The 21749-nt window shown below is 43.5% G+C and overlaps 1 pseudogene; it reads right to left on the reverse strand.

Moving 5' to 3' along the window:
- Nucleotides 1–18552: 18552 nt before the first annotated feature.
- Nucleotides 18553–19842, reverse strand: LOC147465754 (uncharacterized; annotated as a pseudogene).
- Nucleotides 19843–21749: the final 1907 nt, after the last annotated feature.

The raw sequence follows: 21749 nt of genomic DNA on the forward strand, positions 1-21749 counted from the left end.
TTGTACCACACCCTCGTAGGGAGAGGTACCATAAGTCACATCCTATCCCACTGACCTTGTATGTGATCGTGACTGTACTAGGGTAGCTTTAAATACAACACTTGGCCTGTGAATAACATAAAAAATGTTTTAAGAGATCAGCGACGTACCTTGTTCTTGATAGAGTATTTAATGCTATAGCGGAAGTATATGCTATGATGGATGTTGTACGGCCATCGTACTAGTATGCCATGCATACAAAGCAAAAAATAGAATAATAAGCCCTTGGCATCCATGATAGCCTCAACCATGTGAGCCATTGATATACGTGTCGTGCACGATTACACTGGAATGGATACATCATAGTGCAACGTTTCCCATGAGCTTATAGCCACAAAGTGCTAAAGACGTGTGCTATTATCGTTGATCATAGTCATAGTCAATCGATAATACCTGGGCACATAAGAGATGTTGTGTTTCACATGAAGACATGCAAAACACTTTGGTTTGTACAGTGGCTTCGTATGGAGTCTGCCCAAGCACCTTGCTTTGTACAACAGAGAGATCTTGTTCAAAATGAAAAGTAAAACATAGACAAAAAACAAACATAACTTGAAATGGACTAACCTTGTTGCCCATTTTTTGATACTGCGCTTGAATCCAACTCATAGCCACATATGCAAAGGACTTTAGAGCTGTTGCATGTCCCACACATGCCTTATTGGATTGGTTTAATCTGATCTCCAGTGAGAAACATGCAACATTGCAAAGACTCCCAAGTTCGTGTGTTGATAGCATATTCCGAATGTCAAAAACTGCTATGCCATATGTCTGGTGATTGTATTGGATTCAACTCATAGCTGTGGATGTCAAAGTGTTTACCATTGCTTTTTGTATACTTATGTTGCTTGCTCCCTGGCAGGTGACAACACCGTTGAAGTGATTATATATCCAATGCATAGAGCCGTGCTCCTGAAATCCTTACTTCCCCTCTTTGCTAGGTAGCACGAGGTGTTGTCCTTGCATGACCGCATCAATGGCATGCAACTTGCATAGGAGCCATGCCCAAGAAAACTTTCTTGACAGCGGTGTGAAATTATAGTTAAGGGTTGGCCTTGCCAAATAGCTTTGCCTTACATACCACTGGCCTTGACTCGATAGGTCTTGCATGAACACCATGATAGTTATCCTTGAAAAATTTCCCTTGGAACAAGCTCCCCTTAATGAATGATTAACATTAATCTCCAATTCATGGTACTTACCGGCCATCTAAGACGTCTATATTGAAAAATTCCGTCAGACATGAAGAGATTATCTTGAAAGTCATTGCTTCACCTCGTTGGCGATGGCGGATAACTGGAAGCCTTGCTTCCCTTGAATCAATTGTTAGGTTGAAGCCAATAAATCGAAGGTCGTGCCATACTAGTTTGGTTCAGGTTGAGCACATCTTGGATGCCTTTGTTAAATGCCTTGCACTTCGTGTTTAAGCTAATTTGGCTTGCAATGTGCAGGTCTTTGCATGGACAGTGTTGAGTGCATGTTGTGCATGCCACCTTCTCGCAGTCCTCTAATCACCTGTAGACTGGACAATATAGCCATGTTATCGTGCCAAGTACATCGATCTTCAGAAATTTCCAAGGCTTGCATGACATGCCCATGCATGATGCCTTGTACAGGTTTACTACACCGTGCAAAGCTTGGTCATACCACAACTTGCTTAGCTCTGCATGTGTCCGGCTTGCACATGCCATGCATGCGACCTGGATCGGCGCGGGCTGCGGACGTGAGTGGTCGATTTTGTGGGAGCGACCCCCAAGGGTGGCAATGTGAAAAGGAATGAACGGAAAAAACACACCAACAATGGCGGCAATCTGCAAACGACTACACAGAGCACAAAATCCACGCAGCACGCGCAGTGGTCCTTACTGCTCGTTGAGCCTTTGATAGCTTTTGCTCAGCAAGCTGCCACAATCTGGCTGAGCTAAAGAGCTCGCAGTTCCATATAGGTTGATTCCAACCATCCCTTGTGTGTAAGGGTGCTTACTCATGCTCGAAGCTTGCGTTCATCTTCCACCTAAGGAACCTTGCACATGTGCTCGGTCATGCAAGCTTGAGCCCACCATCATGGAAGGGGCTGCTCTTGCGGCCCTATCCTCTTCCTCCTTCTAAGGGACCCTGCCCATGCGATGGCAGCCAAGCTCAAAGCAGAGAGAGAGAGAGAGAGAGAGAGAGAGAGAGAGAGAGAGAGAGAGAGAGAGAGAGAGAGAGAGAGAGAGAGAGAGAGAGAGAGAGAGAGAGAGAGAGAGAGAGAGAGAGAGAGAGACAGATCATGCAAAAACATGCAAGACTTCTCCTTCCCTCCTCCATCCCTGAGATCTGATACCTCTGAAAGGCCAGAGGGAAGGTAGATATGCCAATAACCACCAAACATACCTATATATAATGTCAGACGAAGGGCATCCCGGGGGGAGGGGGTCACGAACCCGGGCCAAGCGGCCGGCTACCAGTGTGGTCTAGAGGATTCAGGCCAAGGGTTATATATACAAGAGGTTGGGCGATGAATCCAAGTAGGTAGTTCCCTGGGCTTCATAGTGTTAGGAAATAAGACGTAGCTAAATAGATAATTGAGTAGATTACTTAATGGAGAGAGACAGATTTATATACACGAGATTATAGAGTAGAGAGAGAGAGAGAGAGAGAGAGAGTACACACGATATACGTGGTTCACCCAATGTGGGCTACGTCCACGGGAAAGCAGCCACTCAATGGCTTTAGTACTTCAAAATAAGAAGTAGTTTACAAAGGGATTATACCCTTAATGGAGCTCCCGCCTTGCTTCACTCTCACCACCTCACACTCACCTTGTTGCATCAACTTCACACACTATATAATGTGTGTAGAAATGGCCTCCTTTTATAGGCCAAAAGGGCTGCCCTCTCTTATGAGAGACAGCCATAGAGTGTGCCTCTCATCGGCGATCACTCTTACCCTTTTCCTATTGGACCGACAAGCTCGGTACCTGACTCTACCAAGTAAATAATACAATGTGCGTCGTAGGTGATAGGGTGTCCGTGAGCCGTGAGGGTTAACATGCCCCCCTTCTTGATGTAGATTCCATCCTTGGAAGCTATTGAGTTGAAACTCGTTCATCGAGGTGGAAGATCATTTGAGATGAATGTCCTTAGCCTTCTTCAGACTACAAAATCAAACAACATTGGCACAGTAATTGCATTCTCATAAACAATTAAAAAGCATATGCAATTTTAGGCAGACAAATTGATTGGTAGCATAATTCTAAACCATTTTTCAGCAATAAACATTAAATTGCAACATGATCAAACGCATAAACAATTGTAAAGGTAAAAGTTAAACAAGTCTGGGATCGCTAATTTAATGGTCGAAAGGCACTAGAGATCAACTATTAATACCATGGGTAAGCTTCTTAATTTTCTCTGGTCAATTAAGTTGTTTAATCATGAGAGCCAAGTATTTCATGTTCGAGGGCTGACTAGAGGCTATACCTAGAAGACCTTGTAGTTAAGCTACGATAAAAAGAATTTCTCATGAAATCATCGCTTGAATGATTACTTTTTCTTTGACCCCTCAAAGTCTTTTCACAGTGATTCAATTTTGATGTGTGTGCTTATTTTGTATGCCTTGGGTGTTTTGATTTTCAAGGAAAAGCGCCCACACTGGGAACCTCTAGGACTCTAGTACCATAGGCGATACATGCGAGTGAAGTACCAAATCAAGCTGAGATTTCTCTTCCAGCTTAAGATTTTACATTGTGGCACTTTGATTTTTTGTTTGTTTCAACATTTTAATTTTGTAACTTTGGGGGGTCATATAACACTGTTACCCTCCCCAGGCTCATCACACTAGTAAACTCCCTTTATAATACTTAAGCTAAAGGTCAATAGGGACTAAGCCCACTAGAAAGCCCTAGTACATTTCACAGAATGCCGCCTAAATCGGATTAAGAACCTAAGTAACCATTGATTATTAGGAAGCCATTCCCCATGGTATTAAGAAAAGATCTGTAACACCTAACTTGGTCAAACTAGCTTAGTCAGACTGCTTGATTTTTAAACCTAGACAAGTGATTATGACAAAAGATTACATTGAATTAAATGTTTGATACTAAGCAAATGCATTGAATATTATGCTACCAATCACAATCAAAGCAGAAAAACATGGATGCAAAAAAGATAAGGGGCAATGCTAATGGACAAGAAACACTTGTTGTGTTGATGGTCGCTCTTGATTTGAAAAGTGGATGAGAGAAAGATTCTATGAAGGTCCAAATCCTAACCACAGCAACACGTTCCTGTACACACAAGGAAACACAAAGAATACCTCTAGGAGGCACATCAGTGGGAAGAAAGAACTTTGCTAATCACTCAACTCTAAAACAGAAACACTCCTATCGTACTAATCTTACCTACCCTCCATCACTCGAGTGATGAGGATCAAAGGTGTTTTATGACATAGGTTTCTGTTTCAGTGTACCGGATGTGAATGTGTAGGTCTGGGTCAATGTTTTTACTTTTATTGTGCATACTCGTTTGCTAATTGCTCTTGCTCTTTATTATTTTTGTTTTTTGTGAGTATAAGGCTTTATATATACATTCCCTAAGATTGGAGATTAAGAGGTCAGGGAGGAAGGTTGAGAGGGAAGCAAGTGAATGATGGATGTCAGCAAACACTCCCCCCTTCTTTGGGTAGATCATACCGTTTGAAATGAGCTTGTCACCCTTTGAAACCAATTGTTCCAGTCGATAATAGGTAAGGATTTTTGCCAGTAGTTTTCTATTACCTTAGGTGCCTCATCGAGTTGCAAGGGTGGTAAGGTACTCTCCCAGGATCGAACTTGAAGTGGTTCATCAGGTGATTCTTGAACGCTGGGAGTTGTGGGTTATTTTGTAGCTTCACGAAGGTGAACTATTGTAGGTGGAGGTTATGGAGAAGCTTTTACCTCTATGGATGCATTACATGAGGAGCTAGAAGCTTCATGGGACTCCCCCCTTCCTGAGCTAGGTGGAACAAATCGTTCTTTCTTCGGTACCCAAACTAGCTCTAGAGCGGGTGTGTAGCATTCTGTAATTTTTTCTTTCCGTGATTGTCAATTTGTTTTGGAGCTACATGATTGGGCTTACATGGGTCAGGTGACAGGTAAGAATACAATCTACGTTTTGGCACCCAGATTTGATCATTTCCTTGATAGTAGCCTTGGGCTTCCAATAGTTTTTTAGGAATCCAACGCCACGTTTCCTTACATTTTTTGGAGTGAGTGGGACGTTTCTTACAAGGCTTCTGTTTTTTAGCACTAGCTATGGTTGCTAAAGAAGCTTTAGGGACCCACTTGTATGTTTACTTTGTTATATTAGGCTGAGTCTTGTCAGAAGCTATATGTATTGCTTCTAGCATATTTAAGGGTACGAGGGGTGGCTTTTCATCCCCCTTAGGTGTTACCTAGGTCGTCCCCCTGTTTCCCCAATTGTCTATGGTTGTTGCTAGGTGGACCCAATCCACATTGTCCGACTCAGTCATCCCAGGTAGTACATCCATATAAGGAGAATCTTCCCCAACATCAGTGTCCGCTTTACACATGTAACAATACTGTAATGGGGCCGAGTGAGCTGTGGTGTCAGATCTATGATCAATTATAAACCTGTTTCCTAGAGGATGTGCTCGACCTGTTACAAGATCCACTCGAATGACTGAATCTTGGAACTGCAAGTAGACATGGTTTTTAGACCAGTCATGTACCATTTTTGCTTCCCTCATGAAAGGACGTCCTAAGATCATCTCCGATGCCATAGTGTGTTTGGAGAAATCCATAACAATGAAGGTAACTCTTACTCTATGTCCAAAGACCTTGATCTTGAGATCTTCTAGCATCCCAATAGGTTTAACAATAGACCCATTGGCCATCTTCACTACTATGGTTGTGGTCGCAAGGTGAGGTCTTCCCATAGTTTCCCAACAATTTTTAGTCACAATGCTAACCCCAACGCCACCATCAAGGATTCCCTTCACAGTTAATCCCTTAGTAGTGATTGGTATGGTCGCATTGGATTCATCACCCTCAAAGTATTGTACCAACTTGTTAATAGGTATTTCTATAACAAGGTTCTCATCTAGGTTGGGTTGTGGATCTAAGTGTTCCCCCTCTATTGGCATCTCCCCAGCTCCATCCATCTGTGCAAATTGTGGTGGCCCAAACTTTAGTTCTCCATTGAGGAAGGCTCGAAGAGCTGAGACTAGCTCAGGGTCTTTATATAGTTTGGACATGATGGTGGTTCTAACTTCTGAAGACATGAAATCCATCAATTTGGCAATGTTTAACAACACCTTTTGGCCTTGAGTCCCTTGACGTGGGGAAGATGGGATCTCCATTTCTTCGATAGGATCAGGTAGTCCCTCTGTAAACATTATTTCCATCAAGAAATGAGTACGCTCACTTTCCTATGACTTTAAATCACTTTCTTCTTGGATGACACTAGGTATGGCTAAGGGTCTATGGTCTTGGTGAGGTTGTTGTTGCATGGGGAACACCGTGTCTGTAATTTGGATCTTCCTAGGTGCTGGTTCTAGATCCCTTTGGGTATCTTCTACAAAACTCCTTAATTGCTTGACTTGCTCAATCTCCTGTGTAGGGTTTGGATAAGTTCCTATCTTCTTCTTGGATCCTTGCCATTGTGGCTCATGAAGATCTTCCTTGTTGGTTTCTATCTTAGTGGTTGTTTTGGTCTCCATGGTTTCACCTGAATCAGAATCCTCTTCAACGTCATTCATATATACGGGGTCGTCACCAGTCCTTATGTTGGTCTTTGAACTGGGGTCTGACTTCGCTGCTTTTTGCGATCTCTTTCTTCGTGTTTTCTTCTTTTTCTGAGATTGGGCAATTGATGCCGTGTCTCTTTCCTCAAGAATATAATTTTGTTTTTGGAGCATCGATCGTGTGAGTACGTTTATTGGTACCACACGTGTACTTTGTGATGGCTCCTTGGTAACTTCAATCAAGTTTAATGGCGTGATCTTTGGTGCATTTGGATTATTTGGACATTGGGCAATCAAATGATCTATGCCACATCGATTACAGATGAGTATTGGCATTGTAGACATGCTCACTTGATTGGTTTGCATTAGTGTGGCGTTCTTTTGTAGCCTAATAGGACACTCGGCTACACGATGTGGACCTCCACACTCATAGCATTGAAGAGGTGGTCTCTTAGCAGTGTAATTGATATTTTGGCCTCTTGCCGCAAGAGAAGCTACTTGATATACAGGTTTGACTTGTCCCCAATAGTCCTCCATGTAGTATTGTGGACTTTCTTCAAGTACATCCATCCCATATGATATATTAGGATCTATATCTTCCTCACAGCCTTCCAAACAAGAAATAGTTGACTCACAACCCACTTGATTCATAGAAGTGATTCTCGGATGTGGTGGTTGCGGTCCTAGCACTGGAGGTGGTAAAGGTGTTGTTTGAACAACATTTTGGGTCCTAGGTACCATGTGTTGTGCTGTTTGTTCAAGAGGTGCGGTAGGCATCAATGTAGGCACTCGAGGTGTGTCTGTCCATGATAAGGTTGATCTATTGGCCATTGCGCGCTTAAATACTATGCAATACTTAACTTGATGACCATACCTTCCACATGCATTGCAGTTCCCATTGAATTTTACTCTAAAAGTAGGGCATTCACTGGTACTATGCGGTCCATAGCATACTGAGCACCATTGTTGCTCCCTTCTTGGATACATATGATTGTTTTGCGGAGCACGATTGTCTCTAAGACTCTCTTGAATAGCCTTGGTGAGATCTGCTAAAGTCATCTCATATATATTTGGCTCCTTAGCAATAGGCTTTAGGGTCATTGGCTGATGCCCCGATGCTTGTGAGCTAATAGATTTAGACTCAACAGACACTCTTTCTCCTTGAATCATTAAATTATCCTCCAATTGGATCGCATTGGTGGTGACTGCTTCCCAAGTGGTGATACCTCTAATGACTAGGCCATTGTAGATATCCTCATGTCGTAACCCCCTAATGAATCTATCAAGCAATTGGTTATTGTTGAAGCGCTCATTCGGATTACAACGAGAATTCAAATGCTTCAAGAGACTTATAAAGTCTCTCACCGACTCTCCTTCCTCTCATTGGGCTTTCTGGAGCTGAGAGGTTATACCTCAAAGCACTCCCTCTCGTATGTATTCTTTCAAGAACAGTCTCCTAAGAGCAGGGTAATTCGTTTTTTCTTCCACCCTTAGGATTCTATACCAATCCCTGCCTTCCCACTTAAGGTTAGGCTTAAAGCATTACTCTTATGTAGGTCATTGTGTTCTCCTAGAGAATCGCATATTTGTTCAAACACTTCGATATGCTTTCTCACATCCCCGTCTCCACTAAATTTTTGTGTGAGTTTGGCTATTTGTATTGCCTTACTTCTAGGCTCTCTATCAGGCGTGTTACGCATATTCTCAGCAATAGATCGACCAATAGCTTGAGCAAATGTTGCCAAGTCACCTAAGTGAGTAGGCACCGTGGATGAAGACGCTCCAGAGACTACATGTGGAGTAGGTATTGGCATTGGGCTTGGCGCATAGGAAGCCCTTGGGTTCTGTTGGGGTATAAAGCCCAATGTGGTCGCCCAAATAAGTGGGCGGGCCGCCAGGTATGTACACATATTCTTTTGTTAAAACCTAATAAGAACTCACTATGCTCTACACATTACAGTAGATCGAGTTCACCATATCGTCGTGCTCTTCTTCTCGCACTCTCTCTCGCGTCGCACTTCCGCTCGTACTCCTTCAACTGGTATCAGAGCTCAGATCGAGGCTCGGGGAAGCATTGCAGGAGGCTAGAGTCACCAGCTCAGATTGGAGTGAAATTTGACAGGCGAAGACACGGCCCCAAATCCTGCAGGCAAGCTCAAAGGGCTCGATGTTCTCAGAATTTCATTCTGAGGTCATCTCGGCCACCGTTCGGCTTCGACAAAGGTCTGCGCAGGCCATTTTCGACTACGTGGTCTCAGCGGGTGCAGATCCGACTCTGCAAATTTGGGGTTTTCGGCCTACGACTCCAGGTGCTAAGAATATCGACACTCCCAGCGCGTTGATTTGTGGCTGTCTACACATCGAAGGACGGCTCACAGTTCTTGGAGGCGTGTCACATACGACACGGGCGCATCTACACACAGACTGTAGGCAACATCCACTAGTTCATCAGGTAGCTTGTGTTTGCTGCTTGATATTCCAGATTTCATCCTGACATTGCAGGTACTTCCACATGGGATGTATTGTCAGAGATGATGTATGTCTATTGAGGGTTTGCTGGCTGTGAGTCACGCAGCAAACAACCGCCGCAGCAGTTACAGCATACAGTGGGAAATTTGTGGATGTATGACTTTGTGGGAAGTCTATGTACTGTCAGATTTACTGCAGCCTTTGTTGAGGGTTGAGTGAGTTTTTATTGAGCTGGGGGATTCTCGAATGTTGAGATCCTTTCGGTGATACAGGTCTTGGAGCGATCCCTCGAGCACCCTTAGATAGGCAGCTAGGATGCATTGACTGTGAGTTAGACAGTTGGGATTGCATCTTTGCTTTACTGCCGTTGAGGCATTGTCACAGTCTATGCTTATAGGACAGTGACAGGATAGTGAGAGATAGTACAGGTGCAGGACAGGTTTACCCGCAGCTTACAGTGTCAGAGAGACAATGTTTTTTGAGCTGTTTTTTGGTCTGTTTTTAGTACACGAGAGCCATTTTACAAAGGAGACTCTGCCAAAAATTTCTGCAAAATCTGAAGCTTTCTTGGTTCATTTGACAGGTTGATATTGGTTCAGAGGTCAGTTTACAGGGGAAACTCTACCGAATTTTCCCCAGAAAAGTAAACTACTGTGAAGTGTAGCTATGGCTGGATCATAGGACACTGCTCTTTACAATATCAAGAAGCTAGATGGAACCAATTTCCCATTGTGGAAGAAGCAGATTTGGCACGTGTTGGTACAAAAGAAGCAGATAAAACCTATAAAGCTCAAGGGGATAAAACCAGAAGATATGGACGAAGATGAATGGAGCGAAATGGATGAATTGGCACTTTCTACCATTATGCTGACTTTGGCAGAAAGCGTTTACTTCAATGTAGCAGACGAGATGTCAGCTTATCAAGCATGGTTAAAGCTGAGTGATCTTTATGAGAAGCAGAGTGCAGCTTCACAGGTATACTGGCTTAAGAAGCTTGTTGACTTGAAGATGAAAGAAGGGACACCTATGTCCAATCATCTGAATGAATTCAACACAATCTATACTCAGTTGTCAGCTCAAGGTGTCAAGTTTGATGAACCTGTTAGAGCTATGTTCCTGTTGATCACATTGCCGGAAAGCTGGGACACTTTTCGCACAGCTTTTAGTAATTCTGCACCTCCTTTTGGTTTGAACATAGCAGGTGTAGAAGGAAGTCTGCTTACTGAAGAAACCAATAGAAAGACAATGGACAAAGGCAAAGGAACAGCCTTAGTTGTCAGGGGAAGGACCAAAGAAAAGTACAAAGGTGGAAAGAGGAATCAGTCTCGTAGCAAGTCCCGCAGTGCTAAAGGCAAGAGTGACATAGAATGCTACCATTGTGGCAAGAAGGGTCACATGAAAAGAGACTGCAGAGAATGGAAAGCAGAAAAAGGCAAAGAGAAAGCTGAAGACCATGGTGAGAAGAACAAGTCCTCAGTGAAGATTCAAGAAATAAATGTGACAAACACTGTTGCAGAGGATGACAGTCTAGTGTCAGGAGACATCTACTTCTTGAAGAATACAATGGACTCTGCTCTTCTTACAACATTTGATGGAAATGCACTGAGTGACTGGATTATAGACTCAGGGGCATCACTTCATGTGTATCCAAACAAGGAGTGGTTTACCTCTTATGTGACCATTAAAGATCATGTTCGGCTAGGCAATGGGTAGACATGTGAGATCTTAGGTGTTGGAGATGTACAATTGAAGTTTCAGAATGGCTCTTCTTTCACGCTGAAGAATGTGAGACATGTTCCCGCAATTACAAAGAGCTTGATCAGCACAGGTTTACTTGATGATGCTGGCTACGTCACCACTTTTGGACAGAACATGTGGAAGATATCCAAGGGTTCTATGACAGTAGCACATGGAGTAAAGTCTGGAGGGCTTTACATGATTTATGTATCAAATGTCTCTAAAAATGTGATCAATGTAACCGAGCAGCCGAATGTTTCTTTGTGGCATAGCCGGTTAGGACATATGTCCAAGAAGGGAATGGAAATCTTGCCTGGCTTTTCATTTAATGATTTTGAATTCTGTGAACATTGTCTGTATGGTAAGCAAACACAGCAGCCACATAAGCATAGAAGCAATAGAAGAGATACACAGTTGGCACTTGTTCATAGTGATTTGTGTGGACCTATGCCTAACCTATCTCTAGGGGGAGCTTCTTACTTTATGACATTTATAGATGATTACTCGAGGAAAGTATGGGTTTACTTTCTCAAGCACAAGGATGAAGCGTTTAGTGTTTTCAAAACGTTTGTAACACTTGTGGAGAATCAGACTGGCAAGAAGCTTAAATGCTTACGCACTGACAATGGTGGAGAGTATGTTTCAAAGGCCTTTCAGGACTTTTGTGAGTCAAAAGGTATAAAACGTGAACTTACTGCTCCTTACAATCCTCCTCAAAATGGTGTTTCTGAGAGGATGAATAGGACCATACAAGAGAAGTTCAGAAGTATGTTGTCTAATGCACAGCTGCCAAATGGGTTTTGGGCTGAAGCTGTATCAACAGCTGTTCATCTTGTAAATAGATCTCCTAGCAAGGTTTTGCAGAAGGATTCAGTGCCAGAGATGGTATGGTCAGGCAAAATGCCCTCATACAAGCATCTCAGAGTCTTTGGCTGTGAGGCATATACTCACGTTCCAAAGGAATTTAGGAACAAACTTGAGCCAAAGAGTAGAAAGTGCATCTTTCTAGGCTATGGTAATTCTGGTGAGATGGGGTACAGACTTTGGGATCCCGAATCCAGAAAGGTTGTCCGCAGCAATGATGTTCACTTTAATGAATCCAAATATCATTCTAAACCACAGAGGGTTGAGGAGATTAGAAGAGTAGTCTTCCAAGAAGATGGACCTGCACGTGCAAGACAAAATGTCAGGGCTCAAGAGGAGCAAGGACATGATAGAGTGGAACCACAGGTTGTGGCTGAGCCTGAGCCACCTATTGTGCGTAGATCTGGATGTGTCACGCGACCTCCTGATAGGTTTGTTCCATCTATGAATTATGTCATGTTGACTGATTGCAATGAGCCTTCATGTTACAAGGAAGCAGTGCAAATGAAGGACTCCCGAAATTGGCAATTGGCCATGCAGTCAGAGATGACAGCTCTGCATAAAAACAAGACATGGAAGCTAGTTAAATTACCACAGGGCAAAAAGGCTCTACCTTGTAAATGGGTTTACAGGTATAAGATCACCGCTCATGATAGTCAGCCAAAGTACAAAGCAAGGCTTGTTGCCAAGGGCTTTAAGCAAGAACAAGGCATTGACTTTGATGAAGTCTTCTCTCCGGTGGTCAAGATGACTACATTGAGATGCTTTCTTGCATTGGTTGCCATATTAGATTTGGTGTTGCACCAAATGGATGTCAAGACAGTGTTCTTGCATGGTGATTTAGATGTGGAAATTTACATGCAACAGCCAGAAGGGTTTGTTGAGAAAGGCAAGGAAGATTGGGTATGCCAGTTGTTAAAGAGTCTTTATGGCTTAAAACAATCACCGAGGGCATGGTACCATAAATTCCACAAGTTTATGCTTTCTCAAGGCTACAAACGTAGTGAGTTCGATCACTGTCTATATACAAAGAAGGCTAAGGATGGCAGTTGGCTGATCCTTATTTTGTATGTGGATGACATGTTGATTGCTGGCAAGCACCTGGAAGAAATTTCAGCTTTGAAGTCAAAGATGGCAAAATCGTTTGACATGAAAGACATGGGTGAGGCAAGTCATATACTTGGTATGCGCATTGAGAGAGACAGATCAAAGAAGTTGATTTGGTTATCTCAAATAGAGTATATTGACAAGGTTTTGCAACGTTTCAATATGGAGACGGGAAAGGCATTGAGTGTTCCATTGCCACCATATGTGAAACTTAGCAAACAAGATTGTCCCATGTCTGAGGAAGAACAGGCTGAAATGGATAAGATTCCATATGATTCTGCAGTGGGTAGTTTGATGTATGCAATGATTGCTACTCGCGCAGACATTGCATTTGCAGTGGGGGTAGTAAGTCGATACATGTCAAACCCAGGCAAGAAACATTGGGAGGCAGTGAAAGGAATATTCAGATACTTGAAAGCTACAAAGAGTATGCGTATATGCTGTGGGAGTCAGGAGCTAAGTGTAAAGGGTTTTACAGACTCAGATTGTGCAGGTGACTTAGACAACCGAAGGTCTACGTCAGGGTATGTCTTTACATTGGCTGGTGGAGTAGTATCATGGAGTTCTAGATTACAAGATTGTGTTACTCAGTCTACTACAAAGGCTGAATATGTTGCAGCATCAGAGGCATGCAAAGAATCAATTTGGCTTAATCGACTAGTAACAGATTTGGGAATCAAAGAAGAGATGCCTGTGTTATATTGTGATAGTCAAAGTGCTATACAATTGGCTCGCAATCCAGATTATCACTCAAAGACAAAGCATGTGGATGTGAAGTATCATTTCATCAGGGAAATGCTCGAGGATAAGAAACTTCAGCTTGTCAAAGTTCACACCACAGAAAATCCTGCTGATCTACTTACAAAAGGACTTCCCTCAGAGAGCTTTGCACATTTTCGCAAGCAGTTAGGTGTAGGGTAGTACATCACTTCTCTACATCTCTTGTATATTAGCTTGTATAGTAGCTTCTCTCACACTTAAAGTACCACATTGGACTTTAAGTGGGAGGTTGTTGGGGTATAAAGCCCAATGTGGTCGCCCAGGTAAGTGGGCGGGCCGCCAGGTATGTACACATATTCTTTTGTTAAAACCTAATAAGAACTCACTATGCTCTACACATTACAGTAGAGCGAGTTCACCATATCGTCGTGCTCTTCTTCTCGCACTCTCTCTCGCATCGCACTTCCGCTCGTACTCCTTCAGGTTCCACGTTGGGTATGATGTTGTGCCATGTGGTGGCCCAAAGTTCATATGTGTGGCCCTAGGCATAGCAGACGTCGGATGTGACATGATAATGCTAGCCGGTATAGTCCCATGGAAATAAGAACTTGGGTCTTGTGGTTGTGGAGCATAGGTAGTTGAAACAATGGGAGGGGTAGGGACTACATCAGTACGAGGACCCATGGGTGTATACGATTGGTACACACTCGTAGGTACTATTGCAGGCATTGAGCTACTATGTAGCGATGCTTTACTAACAAATTAGGTCCATGGTGTGTTCCTTGGCATGCCCATCATTGGGGTAGGCATGGTAGCCGTGGTGTCATCAAGGGAAAGATGAGTTAGACTTGGAAAGGTGAAGCTATCACTTGTGGACTCAGATTGCACTGAGACCCCTGGCGAAACAACATATGGAGGATCCATCGGACTTACCGAGGGAGTCTCCATTTGCGATAAGGTCGGTTGTTTAGCCTTTCCAGTATCCAAGAATCTCATGAGACCCGTTGAAGGCATGTTGATCCCCTTGTTCTGTCTCTCTAACTCAATGACCCTATGGATGACCTCACAAACTCTTTTTTGTTGATCCTCCACACTAGTAGCACCCATTGTGGATTGTAGGACATCTAACCAACCCACGTGATAGGTGTGACCTATGTATAGGTCGTTCAGAGTTTCCGTTTGTAGTTCGTACTCCCAGTTCTCATTTAAGAACACTCCATCGAGGATTGAGGTGCTAGGGGTGTCTTTTGAGCTAGATGCAATATTGCTTTCTAGGGGTTGGCCCTTAGCGGTTGCTAAGTCAGGAGCACTCGATTGCTCTCTTAGCAAGGATATTGACATAGGGGCTTTCGCTTTTAACTCTCTTCGTTGCTCCACCTTACGTAAGCTCTCGACTTCCTCGCTGCAAGGATATATCGCTCAACCTCTTGCACTTCGGCAAGGCTTCTACCATCGGGTAATATGACCTCGGAGGGAAATAACTCTGAAGAGTCAAGAGGTGCAGTGAATGAAGTATTCACGTGCACATTCTCTAACGGTATAGAGTCTACGTTGGTCACGAATGGAGAATTTACTTCTCCACCCCCCTCATTTACATCATTAGCTCCATGGTCGGAACGAGTGGCTCTACTAAAGGTTTCCTTCAGGCGGCTAAGCACGCTCGGCCCGGACCGCGGGCCCATGGCATGCATGTCTTGGCTTGGGCTATCGGGCCGGGATCCCGGTCAAGGAGATATTCCCGATCCCGGTCCTACCTTTAATTTTTTATTTTTATTTGTTTTTAAAGGATAAGGTCGCCGCGGCCTACGCGAGAGCACACACACACACACACTCTATCTACCTACTTCTAACTAATACACCTACTGTTACACACTAACACACTCTATTAACTCTCACATATCTACTTCCTACTTAGTGCACACAGAAAACTAACAACCTTAGTACACAGAGAATAAACACAGTATCTTTGAAAACTCCATTAACAAAGAAAACTAACAACCTTAATACACAGAGAATAAACACAGTACCTTTGAAAAATCCATTAACAAAAAAAACACACAGTATAACACCAAATCCCTCTTCTCAACACACACACACACACACACACACACTCCTTCCCTACCTTTCCTACAATTGAAATTGCATCACAAAAGAAGCACAGAGTGCCATTCAAGCTTAGTGTATGGCATTCCTCGGCAACGGTGCCAAAAATGTACGCATATGTCGCACGTGTCAATGCAATAAACTTTCCGATACACCGTGTGCGAGCCACAAATAGCTCCAAGCACACAACAAGCCTAAACTAGTAAGCTCAAAGATGACGATGGTGTGTCACTCACCGCTCTACGCTTGCTTCGTGGAGGATTCCTCGCTGCGAAGAAGAGGGAGACGCCACTACGCCACGCTCAATCGTCTCACCGTGCCGTCGTGCCGCCGCAATGCTCGATCGCACACACCCTCTATCTCTCTCTCTCTCTCTCTCTCTCTCTCTCTCTTTCTCTCTCTCACGCATACACACACACACAAGGAGATGAAGAAGAAGAAGATGGAGATGGAGCAAGAGCACTCTTCAATTGCACAAATGAGAGAATGAGTGAATTTTAGGTTTAGTTGACTTTTATATGAGCTTGCCTCATTCACACTTGGGCGTCCATGCTTAGCCAACTAATCCCTTGAATGTTCCAGTTAGAGTGCGCCTCTCATTGGCGATCACTCTTACCCTTTTCCTATTGGACTGACAAACTTGGTACTTGACTCTACCAAGTAAATAATACAATGTCCATCGTAGGTGATAGGGTGTCTGTGAGCCATGAGGGTTAACAGGAGAGGTGGCCTTGTTAGAGGATCGAGAAAGGTGGCAGACACTGTAATTTTTGGATGGTAGAAAATAAAATCTATAACCGTGCAACGCTGTAATTTTCTCTCACCCTCGCGCTCCCTCCCACTCTCTCTCAGCAAGTGTAGAAGCATGCCAAATGGAGTATTGACTAGCCCCCCCACCCCTTGCACAGCCCCCCAGGCTCTCCCTTCCCATTCATTTTCTAGTGATGTACAATGGACTTACGATTTCTCTCTCTCTAGCGCACTTACACACAAAAAGAAGTTCCTTATGAATTTTTAATGCAAGATGTGCTATTTAAGAAATGACTCAGGTGTGTGTGTGTGTGTGTGCACGTATACACATGTGTGGATGTCTCTCTCTCTCTCTCTCTCTCTCTCTCACTCACACACACACACACACACACACACACACACACACACACACACACACACACACACACACACACACACACACACACACACACACACACACACACACACACACACACACACACACAGAAGTGGTGAAAGAGGGGATTGGAATAAACTGTCTACCACACTGTTGGGCAAAATATAAAAAGGTTGTAACCTTTTTTCCAAAACATGCCTTGAAGATCTATTCAATGCGTCTTGAATTGGATATCTAATATCCCAAGAGGGAGCATCTCTCTCTCTCTCTCTCTCTCTCTCTCTCTCTCTCTCATATTTCTCTCTATCAAGCTAATTGGAGGTAGGCTTCATAGAAAGAAATCATGTTAAATGCTGGTTTGGGAAAGCATAAAAACAAAGTCATTGTTGACATGATGGACAATGGGTATGAAGGAATTAATGGGAGATAGGATCATTGCATATCAACGCGATGGGGCAAGGATAGGTATCAATGGTAGGTCCAAGGCGCGTGGTTGAAATAGTGGTGGTGAGCGCGACACCCGGCACCGCGATACCCAGCAAGGGGGAGGGCACTTTGTGCTGTGTTGGAGGAGACATGGATGTTTTTTAATTTGGACGGCCTCGAGTGGAGAATTTGCAGCACCTTGAGTAGGAAGGTGTTCAATTCCCACAAAGAGCCCAGGCTTGACCTCTTGTGATCATATTCAAGCGCAACGTCTACTGATCTACTTTGCTCGAGTCATTCCATTACGTGGCAATTTCTAGAGTTAGCTTCTACAACTCGTCAGATGTAAGAACTTGCCCAATCCCTGCCTTTATTGCACTAACTAGCGCTTTTGTTAGCTAATCAAGTTGTAGTACACCCGATCCCCATATATAATGGATTTGCGGTTTGCTCCTCCAATATTTGAGCCACCTCTAGCTCAAGGAAGGTGCTACAAGGCAGGGAAGTTGTTGCTGCGAACATCTTTACGGACTGAAGTGTGGAAGTGAAAGACCAAGAGGCCTCCCACTATCAGAGGCACAGGGAAGCATTATGTGAGAGATTCCATTAGTGTGTATGTGTTACACAGAGAAGGAGGAGAGAGAAGGTAGAGAGAGAGGGAGAGAGAGACAATACACGCAGATAGGTGGTTAGGCGGGTATTGAATTGCTTGTGTTGAACATGTGGTTATAAGGTAGTTAAATAGGATGATGATTAGTGATTTGAATGGGTGCTCGTACCATTTGGGTTCTCGAGGTGTGATAGCTAGTATATTTTATTTTATTTAATTCCAACATCCCCCTCAACTGAATGCCGAGAGAGAGGTGTTGATTACATCTCAATCCTAAGACAAGTGCATGTAGGAGTGCCTATATGAGATGGTTTGTGCTTTCTATTTTTGTGATTGCTTTGCAATCAATGCAAGAAGGAAAGACAAATTTTGAATTGGTTTTTGGGACCTAGTGTCATCCAGGATCAATCAAGAAAGTGGTGAAAATTTGATGGTGAGGTTTCATCTTCCATCGTGGCTTCATTTCAAATGCACATGGCTTGATAACTTGCTAGTGTTGAGGTCGAATTGCTTCATTAACATGAGCGGCCATACTCATTTGCAAGACTACACAAGAGTAAAGATAGTACAACATAATATGACCCAACAGTGATAATCTCATCATCGCCATTAGGATTGTCAATAGCCATCAGGTTAGAATTGTGACTGATAGAAAGAGCAACGCTCTCATTGAATGGATCTTTATGCCAGTGATATTGAGTTCCAAAAGTGCGGCAAGAGGTGGAGTTTCGATTGTGAGAAACTTGACAACAATATTTGTAGAAGGGAACACTGTCATAGCAATCAAGAACATCGAGCTTAGAAATCTGTATTGCCAGATTTGCACAGGATTTTGGCTTGGGAAGTGCTTGCCAATATTCATGTCCACTTGAACATCTTGAGTCCTGTGCATTCTGAGATGCAAACCTGCAAGGACATCATCTACAGAGTCTCTAAGACGGTTACCATAAAGGCATCATCCTTTTTGGAAGAATATCCAGTGTTGAACAATGGAGGAGGTGCATAATCTTCATTAAAGAAAATCGGCTCAATAGGGTGTAAAGATCTGGTTGTTGGTTCATCCTCATCTGAAGCATGATTGAATGCATTAGCAGCCGCAAGGAAAAATGATACACCATATTGGAAAGACGCAGAGCTGGCATTGCAGGGTCATCGAGTGAGGACTGTAAGGTCATCAACATCAACGTATTGGTTGATAGGCTGACTGTAAGAGAGTAATCTGAGTGTATCATCATCATGAGCAGCAGGAGAATAGACCTAAAAGGCAGAGGTGGCAGAGATGTCTGCCTCATTTGGCTCATCTGCTGGCTTTAGCAGAGAATCAGGAATGCTGCACTAGGTGAAACATCATCTGCACGGTTGGCATCTTATATTTGCTTGAATTGATTCTACTTAATGCTTCTGAAATTCCTCGACATAGCCAACTGCATATCTCTCTCTCTCTCTCTCTCTCTCTCTGCCAGTCTCTCTCTGTGCATGAAGCAAACCTAATCATCACTCATGAGCCCTCAAGGCATGCTGCCTAGGGTTAAGCAAGGGTTTCAAGAGCTCGCAACACGCAATTAGCAGGAGCTGGATGCACCGATTGACTGAGAGCACATTGGTCGATCATTTGTTGGGCAGTAGCATCATTCATGGGTTGCAACGGGAAGAGCAGTGATGAGATCGCCAGCATTTTCTCAAAATGCCAAGGAAATTCCCCTAGCACCATGCATGCGCATATGAGGAGTCTTGCTGCCTGCAGCCTCGACCCCTGAGTCAAGAGGCGAGAGTCACATGGTATATAAGTGTCAGGAGTTGCAGTTAGGGAAGAGGTAGGCCAGGGCCGTGGAGGTGCAGCTCGCATGAGGACTGTTCCCCTCAACTTGATACCTTTGAAGGAAAAGCCTTGCCCTGATGACGCATAGCTGCATACCATGCCTGGGCATACGAGGAGTTATGAGCACGCTGTTCGTCTGCGTGCACGAGGATGTTCAGTGAGCTCATGCTCAGGATTAACACATTCAATCGTGGCATTAGGCAGTGAGTTAACAATGGGAAATCTGCAACATGGAAGCACTCTAAAGATCTTAGCATAGATTCACATGGGGCGGGGAAAATGCTCTCACTTTGAGCCGGTTGGAAATTCACGAGAATCAGTTGAGAGGGAAGCAAAAAGGAAATTTCCTCTTGGATATCGCAAATAAAAACATAGTATATTTTCAAAAAATGGAGTGCTTTTGCTAGACACAAAAAAAAACACATTGGCAAATGAGCACACTGTCCGTCCGCGCGCACGCGGACGAACTGCGTGCTCATTTGCCAATGTGGCTATTTTCAATTCTAAAAAAAGTTTTCTATTTCTTGAAAATAAACTACATTTTCATCGTATTCGTACTATTTTCATGCAAAATCCGGCAAGAGGAAATTTGCATCAATGCATGCATAGACAAACTGCATGCTCACAGTCCTAATCTGTCCTTCTAGTGATTGTAGAAAATTCTATATGTTCCTTGCAGAATGAGTGATTGTACAAAATGTTTTGTGTTCCTTACACAATTGAGACCGTTGACAGGGAGTTAGAGGTGGCACAAACCATTGGATGCATGAGAACAACATCACGCTCAGGATCATCCACTGGGGGATTGCCAGGTTTGTGAGTTGGAAATGCCAAGCAACCTACAAAAAACAACGTAGTTGAAAATTATATATGTGAAGAACCTTCCTCCAAAAATTATGGCCCTTCCTCCACCAACCACAGTGTGGCACACATAAACACCACACGTCAGTTTTGTTAGGGTATGATGAGAGAGAGAGAGAGAGAGAGAGAGAGAGAGAGAGAGAAAGAGAGAGAGACCCACCAAGTGAATCAAACAAGATTACATGCACATGCATGATAAATGATAATCTTTTATTCAAGAAAAAAGGTAGGTTAACAACCCTTTTCCCTTGCAGTGAGGGTGAGATTGTCTCGCATGTAGGAGAATTATTTTTTTCTTGTTTGATAACATTAATTTCTCACACATTGATAGGCTCTTGGTACTTACATGTTTAAGTTGTTGGTTGCATTGGTTGCAATGTAGTAGGAATGTTTGAGATGAAGAGATCAATCAAGCAAGGTTGCTTGCTTACCCCGCTACTCTTTGCAATTGGTTCAAGGACAATGGTACAAAAGGGGAGATTAGTGGACTTTCACTATAGGGGGCAAACAAATAGTAGTGAAATTGTTACTGATAATTCTCTGCTTTTCGAAAAATCCAACTGCCAGATGTTAAGAAGAACACGCAAGATCTTTTAAATGGTTGCATTTGCATCAGCCCCTAAGTGCAACATCAAAAAATCAAGATTGATTTCACTCATTGAAACCAACTCGTTTGACCTTGTGAAATGGTGGAGGGAAATTATTTCAAAAGTTTAAGTGTTGAGATACCTCAATGTAGCACTAGTGGAATATATATTTCTCCCCTTTTGTAGAAAAGTGTAGACGGGAGCAAAGCAAACCCCAAACCCCGACGGACTCTAAAACGCAGGGGACCGACTGGTACACCTCGAGCCTATCACGGTAAAGCGAACAGGGGCACCACCTAACTTTGAGCGGCTAGGACGCAGACCACGATGATATGAACACCGCAAACTTACACACACACACACACACACACACACACACACACACACACACACACACAGAGAGAGAGAGAGAGAGAGAGAGAGAGAGAGAGAGAGAGAGAGAGAGAGAGAGAGAGAGAGAGAGAGAGAGAGAGATTGACAAATGATGAAAACCCTCGAGGGTGTGAGGGAGAATTATTTTTGCAGTATTTACAATGACCTTCCTTCCAACGAGGCGGC

Source organism: Adiantum capillus-veneris, chromosome 1, assembly GCF_014529385.1.
Source record: "Adiantum capillus-veneris isolate H3 chromosome 1, ASM1452938v2, whole genome shotgun sequence".
Classification (NCBI taxonomy): Eukaryota; Viridiplantae; Streptophyta; class Polypodiopsida; order Polypodiales; family Pteridaceae; genus Adiantum; species Adiantum capillus-veneris.